Source organism: Ctenocephalides felis, unplaced genomic scaffold (assembly GCF_003426905.1).
Source record: "Ctenocephalides felis isolate EL2017-DRISC unplaced genomic scaffold, ASM342690v1 CF-g0.4_SCAFFOLD_03572, whole genome shotgun sequence".
NCBI classification, from domain to species: Eukaryota; Metazoa; Arthropoda; class Insecta; order Siphonaptera; family Pulicidae; genus Ctenocephalides; species Ctenocephalides felis.
Genome location: NW_020539726.1, coordinates 43,425,831 through 43,438,661, shown reverse-complemented (window position 1 = coordinate 43,438,661; position 12,831 = coordinate 43,425,831). Strand labels below are relative to the sequence as shown.

At 28.6% G+C, this 12,831-nt stretch overlaps 1 protein-coding gene across 2 annotated transcripts in view; it reads right to left on the bottom strand.

Annotated features, from left to right (window-relative positions):
- LOC113387699 (tyrosine-protein kinase Src64B-like) overlaps positions 1-11,319 on the bottom strand; it is a 45,673-nt gene extending 34,354 nt beyond the window's left edge. For both annotated transcript variants that reach the window (XM_026625063.1, XM_026625062.1), the window contains exon 1: positions 11,049-11,319. The gene's annotated coding sequence lies outside the window, so the exon portion shown is untranslated. The remainder of the gene's footprint in view (positions 1-11,048) is intronic.
- Positions 11,320-12,831: the final 1,512 nt, after the last annotated feature.

Genomic DNA, 12,831 nt, shown 5'->3' with positions numbered 1-12,831 from the left:
TATTTTATCTTGTCGTTAAAATTAACTTAATGGACACGTCTGACAGGAACATATTACGTACATACATACATACATACATACATATAATATATATATATATATATATATATATTAGGGTGGTCCTTAAAATGGTCATTTTCGAATTTCTTTGCTCCCAGGGGCTCAAATGGTTCCAAATTGTTAAAAAACAATTCTCTGAAAGTTTTAGCTCTTAATATTAACGTTTAGATAGAGCGCAAATCAATCAAAGTTTTGTATGGAAATAGCATGGAAAAATTTTCAAAAATTTTAAAAATGTTTTTTAGATGTAATTTAGCGAACAAATGAATTATTAAAACTCATTCATTTGTCGCTAAGTTATACCTTAAACACTTTTTTTTAATTTTCAAAATTTTTTCTATGCTCTTTCTATACAAACTTTGATTGAATTGCGCTCTATCTAAAAGACAATATGTAGAGCTAAAACTTTCAGAGAATTATTTTTTATCAATTTGGAACCATTTGAGCCCTTGGGAGCAAGGAAATCGAAAATGCCCATATTAAGGACCACCCTAATATATATTTATATATATATATATATATATATATATATATACAAGATATCTCTCTATTCCTAAATATAAGACTATAAACAAGTAGTATCAGCCGCCCTCATAAACGGAGTACCCCGACCCGAGCAAAGGCGCATCTGCTATCAGATAAGACCCGGTAGGGGGGCTCAACGGACGGACAAATAGACAGAAAGACAGACAGACAGGAGAACAGATGTCCCGGGAATACCGAATGCCGAAATATTATGAAATGTGCGAGACACATGCGGAACTCGAAATCAATAAAAATAAAAACGGATACGATATCGCGAAAACAATAAATTCATTCCTGGGAAACGACAACTATGCATGTGTTACCTGGGAATTTTAAGAATTGTGGTATCCTAGTCTCAGATAAGACTTTTAATTATGACAAAATATTTGTTGCTAAAATTCATTCATTGAAGGTTTTATGATTGAGATTTTTGGAAACGGATGAATGAAAAGTATAAGACTAGTGGGGCGCATGGCATCGTGCCTTAAGGCAAATTGCTGGAACTTCCCGTACCAAAAATTATCATTTTTTTAAAAACGGTTAACTTCCTTGAAAAAATTTTACTTCGAAAAAATTTGCTTTTTGAGAAACTATAAATTTTTGACAAAAATTTACTTTTTTTGCGAAAAAATAGACTTTTTGAAGAAAAAATTATTTTGAAATATTTTGGAAATTCAGAACATTTTTTCAAAGCAATCGTACTGCTTTAACTGCATAGAGACAAAATATAACGCGCGTAAGCGCGGCGTCGCTGTCTAACGGGTAAACATTGATACGGAACCCATAGGAATGTAAACAAAATTTATACTTATTGTTAAAATCTCTATAAAATATCTGATAATTTGATGTGCATATGTCTAATGATCATTTTTGACCGCCAAAACGCTTTTTTTTTTACTTTTTTCGTTAGATCTCCGAAACCGCTAGATCTACCTTCATGAAAATTATTCATCTTGTCAATACAAGTAAAATGTTTTGTGAATTATTTAAATCGGACGCTCCGTTCTCATTAAAACGGAGTTACCGTTTTTGACACTTTTTGTCCCATATCTTCGAAACGGCTAGACCTGCCTTCGCCAAAAACTAATCAGCACGTTTCCTTATCAATACGAATCGAATGTTTTTTGAATTATTCAAATTGCTTCATCCGTGTTCACGAAATCGTCGACGAAAATTTGTATACGCACGCACATACACACGCACGCACGCTCACACACACACACACCAATACATCCATTTTTCTAAGGTATGCCAAAATATTCAGAAACCTTTGAAACGTAAAGATATATAAAAATTTTCATTTTCGATTTTTTTTGCGATTACTATAAGTTGCCTTACGGGAAGTTAAAAATGTTGAAATCTGAAACAAAATTTGTAAAAATGGCATTTTGTCTTCAGGCGAGATGCATGAAATTTATTCTCAAAATGTGTAATATTTGACTTAATCAACCGGAATTGAGATTCAGATGTTTAGGTAGAATTTTCAACTGTTTATTTTAATAATCAAGTTTTTGCTTTCAATTAAATCTTAACAATGCGATTTCCAAAAGAATTTTCTCAAATGCATTTAAATTATCAGTAATTAACTTCCCGTAGGGTATTATAGTAATAGGCCGAGAATCGAAAATGAAAATTTTTGCATTTCTCACGTTTTGAAGGTTTCTGAACATTTCACTGGCATACCTCAGAAACTAAATGGATGTGTGTGCGTGTGTGTGTGTGTTTTGTATGTCCGCATTTTTTCGTCCACCTTTTCGGGCGCACGGATCAACCCAATTGAATGGTTTCAAAAACATTCGATTACTATTGATAGGGAGATGTGCTGATTAGTTTTTGGCAAAGACAGAAAAAGAGTGCAGAAAATAGAAATCGAGTTTTTGAGAGAACGGATCATCCAATTTGTATGTTCCAAAAAACATTCAGTTCGTAATGACAAGGAAAAGTGGTTATTAGCTTTTTGGCAAAGGTAAGCCCAGCGGTTTTGAAGATACAGAGCTAAATGTTAAAAAAATGGCAGTTTTTGAGAGAACTAAGCATCCGATTTAAATGATTCAAAGAACTTTCTGCTTGCTTCAACAAAATAATTGCTTTTGGAAAAAAAAAATTTCTAATTTTTTTTTTTCAAAAAAAATTTTTGTAATTTTGGATTAAAAATTCAAAAAATTACCCAGGCTAAGCACAGTCTAAGTTTATCGCGAGGTACGCGAAATTTCAGCAATTTGCCTTAAGGCACGATGCCATACACCACTAGTTTTTTATCAATTTGAAAGCATTTGAATCCATGGGAGCAAGGAAATTCGAAAATATCCATATTAAGGACCAACCTAATATATATATAACATGTATATATGTACAGTTTTCTTGTCTAATACGTATCGTATGGTTTCGTTATTAAATAAATGTTAATTGACCATCATCATCGTAATCATCATCGCACCGAGCGACCGGTCGACCGAGCGACCGCCAATAATAACGTTTGCCGTCGAGTTCAAGGACGTTCGCGTTTCTTCATCTACATTTCAATAATTCTGCAATTACCATACTAAACACTAGACACTAGACTATTTTCTCTCGCCTACTCTCGATTGGAAAATAACTAATGATAATCTTCTATATATATAAAAATAAGTCGGGTTTTTCTTCCTGACGAAATAACTACAGAACGCACGAACCGATTTCGTCAATTTTTCATTCGTTGAAAATGTCTCGAGCTCCGCAAGGTTTATAGCTAAGAAAGAAAGAATTAGTGGTGCATGGCATCGTGCCTTAATGCAAATTGCTGGAACTTCAAGCACCGTAATTAAAAATTCGAGTAATGACATTAGTGAGAATTATCAGAATTATGCTTGGTTAAGTCAACGAACAATTCTTGCCGCAAAGTATAATGATCTACACGCACTGAATTTCACCATTCAATCAAAAATTGCTGGCGATTTGGTGACATACCAATGATTCCGACTGGTCTTTCGTTTGACTTCAAACGATTGCAATTTCCAGTTCTCCTTGCGTTCGCAATAACAAGTCGCAAGGCCAATAGCTTAGTGTTTGCGGGATAAATTACAAATAGATTATTTAAAAATTCATTGTTTTTCACATGGGCAGTTATACGTTGCCTGTTCACGAGTTGGAAAACCATCCGCTTTGTTTGTGTTAACGTCAGACCAAAAAACAAAAATGAGGTTTACCAAAGAGCACTTCCATGAAACGGATAATTTGTGGATTTACTTTTGTTTATTTAGAGAAGTTCAACTAAAAAACGCTTCATTTTTGTAATCGAAATAAATTCATTACTGTTGTGCAATAAAATCCAATTTTTCCTTTTCAAATATAAAACAAACAAAAAATTTATTCATCTTTCTCACGAAACCATCTGGTGGCGAAACGGAGTTCGTCGGGTTTGCTAGTGCCATATAAATATAAAAATTGATTATATAATTCAGTACTGCTCTGCACCGATCAGAGACACGGACTCTTAGAAAAGTCAATAAAAACTATTAGTAAAGTTTCGAAGAAAAATGAGAAGAATGAAGGAAACAAAATGAACCGATAAAATAAGAAACAAAGATGTACTTTGTGGGAGAAGAAAAGAACTCTACCGTCTACTACCTGGACTGATATCAGACAAAAAATTTTTGAAGTAAAACTTCTTTAGGCGCGACATGGGTTAGCAGTATAATTCGTGAGTTAATAAAAATGTCAGGATCGGAAGAATATTTTATCCCGTCCCCCATAAATAATTGTAGTGCAAATGATCGCAAATAAATAATGAAACTAAGGAAAAATCTGCGCTGCGTAAGAAATGATAGCTTTGGTTATGTATGTTTTGTGTGTGATCGACTTTGGCTTCAAAGTGACTTAGAAATATCAAATGATGCTCAAAAACAAATTCTCAATAATGTTTTTTGAATATTGATTCAAATGATCAGGTTGGATGTCAAACTTGTCGAAAGATATTAAATTCGGGTAAAATTCCCACTTTGTATAAATTTAACGGGTTTGTATTTCCACCTATACTAAATTATCTACCTAAACTAGATACTGTATCTGAAAGGTTAATTTCACCTAGGTTGCGTTTCATGCAAATTAGACGATTGCGACATGCAAATGGACAATTTGGAATATTTGGCCAAATTATAAATGTGCCTGTTGACGTTAATAATATGGTTAATTTATTACCTCGTAATATTGATGATGATCATTGCATTAACGTTCACATAAAAAAGCAAATGATTCATAGATCAAGCTAAGTGCGGGGCTTAATAAATAAAACAAATATAAAAGTATGGCTTCAATTTGTTAGGCAAGACGGATATTACAGCTGTTCAAGGAATGAGATTATATCGTCAGCGAAAAAGTAAAAAAATACAAACAGTGAATGAATGTATGTTAATTTTAATTACATGAAGTTCTTCAAACACAATTGTTACAGGATGAGTTAATTTGCAAAACAATATATGTTTAGGCGTTGTTTAACATAATCCACTGTGTGAATGAATATTACTTTAAAACGATCATGTCATATTTCAAGTACGACTTTGATTACATAATTGTTTGTAAATATTATACATATTTTTAATGCAATCATAAATATATAATTCATAATTTATCATTATATAAATGTGTATAATGATTGACGACACTAATAAATGTGCGCATCACGAGTGTTACCATATTACTAATAAACATTATTCAAAATTTTTATATGATGTATTTATTTTTACTCAACTTAAATTTGCTACTTTATACAGTATTTTTATATATATATATATATATATATATATATATATATTGATGATTTTTTGTTCGACGTTGAAACATATTGAAATGAATAAAACAGCCAATGCGTCGAATGTAAACAATTTAATTTATTTTTTATACGTTTCGAGACTAGATGTGTCTCATCATTCAGCAGATCAGGAAAAACCCACTTTACTAAAACATTTTACAACACCACAATCACATGACACTACTGTAGGAAAACAAAAATAATTTACGAAAAGACCGAAAAAGGTAGATGTAAAAATGTATAAAATACATAATTATTTGTTTTCAAAGCATAGCAACACGAATGGACTAAGAATCAATCAAGATTCTTAGTCCATTCGTGTTGCTATGCTTTGAAAACAAATAATTATGTATTTTATACATTTTTACATCTACCTTTTTCGGTCTTTTCGTAAATTATTTTTGTTTTCCTACAGTAGTGTCATGTGATTGTGGTGTTGTAAAATGTTTTAGTAAAGTGGGTTTTTCCTGATCTGCTGAATGATGAGACACATCTAATCTCGAAACGTATAAAAAATAAATTAAATTGTTTACATTCGACGCATTGGCTGTTTTATTCATTTCAATATATATATATATATATATATATTTAACAGCAACCAGAACCTTACGTCCTATAAGCTGTTGGGCTGAAACTTCTCCTTACTTCGTATTTTTTAGATGGTAACCCAATGGTTAACCCATCCATATTTGATGATTTTTGTTATTAGAATTAATCTAATAGGGCTGACTTTTTATTGGTGCGGCAATGCCGGGTAAGAGCTATTTTCACTTGGAAACATATTACTATCTATATTATTAGAAAAAATGAGTAGCATGTTTTATACTATTCACTATTATCGAAATATGTCTTCGTAAAATGGTTTTCCTACTTATTTGTTTATTTTTTACTTTCTGACGCATATATGACATACAATAAAATAAAAATTCTTTCTGTTGAACAGAAAGTTGACACGTGCGTGTGCGTAACAAATAACTCATTAACATAAACAGAATTTTTAAATTAAAATAAAATGTAATATAATGGACTATTGTCAAGTTCATTATGAATATATACAAATATAAACTTGTGTATATATATATATATATATATATTTTTATTTATAAAGTGCTTTGTATTCCTAAGACGAGTCGTTCCGCAGGTCAAGAAAACATGTCCAACTAATTTAAATTTGTATACATATGAACATACATATGTTGTACCATCAGGCAACCCTAAGAATTTGTTTTAAATTTTTACAAATGAAAAAACTAGTGGTGTACAGCATCGTGCCTTAAAGCAAATTGCTGGAACTTCCCGTACCGTAACGAAATGTTCGAAAAATACTGAATGTTTTCAAATAGATTATTATTAATATTGTAACATTGTCTAATATTTATAAGAAATTTATAAACTGAAATGCAAAGTTGAAATTATTTATTTAAAGTATATAAGTGAGCTTTAGAACTTGAGCCAGAATAAAAATTAAAATCCGAATTATTTTCGATATTCAAAAAAATATTTGTTGAAAATTATAAAAAAAATTCAAAAAATCTTTTTTTCTAAAAGCAATTGTTTCGTCAACACAAGCAGATTTTTTTTATATTATGTAATGTAGTTTTGTACGCAACGACTGCAACTTTTGTGTGTTTTTCTCCTGGTGTGGTATGTATATTTTTTAATTATTTTAAATATAAAATTAAGTTTATTTTTTTAAAAAATTCTTTGTAAAAAAATTTTTTTAGATACTGTTAACAAAGAATTGCTGAATGATGACACACAATCCGTGTCGAAACGTATATTTTAAATAAATATTTTGTATTTGTTTCTTTCATTTCGACGACTGGCTGAAAATCAAATCAAGACATGTCTCAACGCCGAACAAAAAAATCTAATTATATATATATATATATATATATATATATAATATATATATATATATATATATATATATATGTATTTCTGACAAAAGTGCGGCCATATTTTTTTAATCAAATCGACTATCAAATTGCAATATTAGAAAGCAAAGATAAAAAAGAACATATTTGCCCTGATAATATTTTTTTTACATGCAAATAACGATAATGTTATCGTATTTACGCATTTTATTTAGATTTCATAAAAAAATGTTATAGATAACATAAAAATTATCTCAAACACACATTTTGCTAATATAAAAAAATCGCAATGATCAAGAAACTTTTAAATAAAATAGAAATATTTCAAGTAATCATAAACTAGTGGGGTGGGTGGCATCGTGCCTTGAGGCAAATTGCTGGAACTTCCCGTACCGTAACGAAATGTTCGAGGAATATTAAATGATTTCAAATAGATTATTAGCAATAAATACTGTAACATTGTCTAATATTTATAAGAATTATGTAAACTGAATTGCAGAGTTGAAATTATTTGTTTATATTAAAGTATATTAGAACTATAGTCAGAATTAAAAATAAAATCTGAATTATTTTCGATATACAAAAAATTAAAAAAAAAAAAAATGGAACAAAAATTTTTTTTCCAAAATTAATTATTTTGTTAAGACAAACAGAAAGTTCTTTGAATCATTTAAATCGGATGCTCCGTTTTCTCAAAAACGCGATTTCTATTTTCTGCACTCTTTGCTCTTTATCTCCGTAACGGCTGGACCTGCCTTTGCCAAAAACTAATCAGCACATCTCCTTATCAATAGGAATCAAATGTTTTTTGAACCATTCAAATCGGTTGATCCGTACGCCCGAAAACGTGGCGAAAATTTGTATCCATACATACATACACACACACACATCCATTTTTTCTGAAGTATGCCAAAACGTTCAGAAACCTTCAAAACGTCGAGAAATGTAAAAATTTTCAATTCCGATTTTCGGCCCATTACAATAACTTACCCTACGGGAAGTTAATAATTAATAGAAATAAGAATATAATAATATAAATAATTAATAGAAATAAAAATTAATAGAATAAATATTTATTATAAGACCTTTAATATAATAAATATTACAACAAAAACAATATATTCCATTCATTTATATCCACCGCAATATGTAAATGATAAATATATCAATTTCTGAAAATCCAACATTTTGTGATAAACAAGTGAATCCCCGGAATTAATCACAGATTTTAATTAAATTATCAGAAATATATATATAGAAATAATATTTTGCATTTGTATAAATTTCCCTAAACACTATTTTGCACAAACAGTTCCAAAGATCTAATAAATGAGTCAAAATGATGAATAAACTTTGTTGAAGTCTTTTTAGAGTAGACCGAGTTGCTCTAGGGAATTTTGTTGTTATTAAAAGTTTTAGTATATTCAATTTTGTATAAACTTTCCATATACATCATTCATATAAATCGAATGGTTTTAAAGGTATAGCTAATATAAAAAAGTATTGCATTATGTCCCATCAGAATGCTATTTTAATAATCAATTACCATTTAAAAGTATACCGAGTTGTTCTAGAGCGTTTTGTTGTTCTAGAAAATTATAAATAATTTAATTTTGATGTATGATTGTATATGGAAAGTTTTTACATAATTAAATAATACAAATACTTTATTAACAAGAAAAGCCCTAGAGCAACTCGGTACTCTAAAATTGATAAAAAAAAACACAAATATAATCTTAACTACTCATAGTGTATGACTTTTTCGTATCTTTTATAACTTTGGACTAAAATAAATGAAATATTTGGGAAATTTGTTTAGAATTCAATTATTTATAATTTTCTAGGACAACAAAAGTCTCTAAGACAACTCGGTATACTTTAAAATCGACAAAGAACCCAAAAATATAATCTTGACTACTTATGGGGGATCACTTTTTTGTATCTTCTATAACTTTTAAACCAATGGATTAAAATAAATGAAATATTTGGGAAATTTGTTTATAATTAAATAATTCATAATTTTCTAGAACAACCAAATGCTTTAGGACAACTCTGTATACTCTAAAATAATAATTGAATATTAAAATCAAATTCTGATAAGACTTCTAGCAATACTTATTTATATTTGTTATAACTTTTGAACAATTGGACTAAAATAGATAAAATATTTGGGAAATTTGTTTATAATAAAATTATTAATAATTTTCTGGAACAACAAAACGCTCTAGAACAACTCGGTATATCTTAAAAAGAACTTTGAACAAATTCATTCAACATTTGTAATCCATTTATTAAAATTTCGATAAATCCCAAAATATTTGTGGAAAAGAAATAGTGTTTTTGTAAAATTTGTTCAAAATTAAATTATAAACATTTTTCTCTAATACCAAAAGACCCTAAGACAATTCGGTATACTCGAAAAAGGACTTTGAACAAAATTTATTTAGCATCTTAGATTTAGAATCTTATTATTAGATAACTTTCAAACTAATAATGCATTGATTTTTTATATTATTTATAAATCCTAAACCAATTGTTTGATTTTGATGATGTTAAAGACAGAACTGTTGTAAATTGAATCATTTACAACTTTGTCTTACAACAAAAGTCTTCAGGACAACTCGGTATACTTTAAAATCGATAAAGAACACAAAAATATAATCCTGACTCGTTATGGTGCACCACTTTTTTGTATCTTCAATAACTTTTAAACCATTAGACTAAAATAAATGAAATATTTGGGAAATTTGTTTGTAATTAAATTATTCATGATTTTCTAGAACAACAAAAGTCTTTAGGACAACTCGGTATACTTTAAAATTGATAAAGAACACAAAAATATAATTCTGACTACTTATGGTGCATGACTTTTTTGTATCTTCTATAACTTTTAAACCGTTAGACTAAAATAAATGAAATATTTGGGAAATTTGTTTATAAAGAAATTATTTATGATATTCTAAAACAACAAAACGCTCCAGAACAACTCTATATATATATACTTTTAAATATACTGGTATACCGGTATACTTTTAAATGGTAATTGAATATTAGAATCAAATTCTGATGGGACATAACGTAATACTTTTTCATATTTGTTATAACTTTTAAACCATTTGACTAAAATAAATGAAATATTAGGGAAATTTGTTTGTAATTCAATTATTTATAATTTTCTAGAATAACAAAACGCTCTAGGACAACTCGGTATACTCTAAAATAATAATTGAATATTAGAATCAAATTCTGATGGGTCATGATGCAATACTTTTTTATATCATCTATAACTTGTGAACCATTAGACCAAAATAAATGAAATATTTGGGAAATTTGTTTAAAATTAAATATTTATGATTTTGTAGAACAACAAAAGGCTCTAGGACAACTCTGTATACTTTAAAATAATAATTGAATATTAAAACCAAATTCTGGTGGAACAAAAATGCAATATTTTTATATAGCAGCTAAGTTCACTCTGGAGAAAATTTAGGAGTAAATTTGTTAAAAGCATTTTTTTGGAAATTGTATTTAATTTTGTGGATTTGCCAATAGGTTAAAAATTACTTAATATATATATATACTAGCTGACCCGATTTATATATATATATATATATATATATATATAAATTATATATACACAAAAAATTCCACTCAAACTCATTCTTCATACAAAATCAATTTTTGACATCTCACATTCGGGTCGCTGTGGGCCTCCCAAAAAACCTCAAAAAAACCCTACAAAAACCCCACAAAAACCCAAAAATATAATGCAAATATATAACTATCATTTATCGACTTACCTTTATCTATTCTAATTATTATTTCCCAAATCTCCATACAAAATTAGATTCCTTTATCACAACACAACACATAGAACAACTTCCATCACCACCATGGTGGTATAAACAATAATTAAAATCGTTTGTTTTTAAATTACATCGAAGGATTATTTATAATTAATTACACGCACACATTACGATTAATTCTCGGATGTTTTTTTACCAAGTTTCTGTTGTATTTTATTGTTAATTTTAATCGAAAATGTCGAGTTGACGACCGACAGAACGCACAGAAGTGACTGCCATTTTGGTTTTGCTCGACGGAGGATCAAGAGCAAGAGCGAGGATGTGTGCGAGCGAGATAACAGGGGTGCGAAACCTAACTAAAAAAATATTGATAATAAAAGCAAGGTGTAAGTGGCATTGTGCCTTGAGGCAAATTGCTGGAACTTCACGCACCGTAATTGAAAATTTGAGTAATGGCATTAATGAGAATTATCAGAATTATGCTTGGTTAAGTCAACGACCAATTCTTGCCGCAAAGAATAATGATGTACACGCACTGAATTTCACCATTCAATAAAAAATTGCTGGCGATTTGCTGACATACCAATGATTCCGACTGGTCTTCCGTTTGACTTCAAACGATTGCAATTTCCAGTTCGCCTTGCGTTCGCAATAACAAGTCGCAAGGCCAATCGCATAGTTTTTGTGGGATAAATTTCAAATAGATTATTCAGAAAATCATTGTTTTTTACATGGGCAGTTATACGTTGCCTGTTTGCGAGTTGGAAAACCATCCGCTTTGTTTGTGTTAACGTCAGACCAGAAAACAAAAAATGTGGCTTACCAAAGAGCACTTCAATGAAACGGATAATTGGCGGATTCACTTTCATTTACTTAGAGAAGTTCAACTAAAAAACACTTCATTTTTGTAATCGAAATAAATTCATTACTGTTGTGCAATAAAATCAAATTTTTCCTTTTGAAATATAAAACAAACAAAAAAATTCTTCATCTTTCTCACGAAACCATCTGGTGGCGAAACGGAGTTTTTCGGGTTTATATATATATATATATATATATATGTATGTATATATATTATAATATTTAATATATATAATATATATGGTTGTACTCCCCTGACGCACCTAACGGTTAAAACTGGTTCTACAGTTCAGCAAAACTTATCAAGGTTAGCCGAGATTCAAATCAATAGAAATAAACTTCAGCGAAATTCTAATAGAAAGCGCTGTTTAGTCATACAAATTTAAATATACATAAATAATTATATATATAATATATATATATATATATATATATATATATATATATATATATATTAATAGATATACTACTTTTATAAAATATAAACAAATGACATCAATTCGAAGAAATTCGTGTTATGTTATACAAATTTATCTGTAAATGTGCATCCTCTCAATTATTTAAACAAATATATATATATATATATATATATATATATATATATATTTAATTATATATATATATATAATTATTTTAAAATTATTTAAATTGGATACACAAATCAAATCTACTTATATAAATTCTTTAAATATTTCAAATAACGAAAAAGAACATTTAAAAATGATAAACTTGTTTATATTAAAATTATAAATAAATAAATAAATAAATATATATATATATTTATATATATATATACAATACATATATATATATAATAATAATTTTACACATTTTTTATAAAAAATACAATTACAAAGTGCACTTTAGTCATTTTAAATTAATTATCTCATTTCAATTGAAATTTTAGAGTATACCA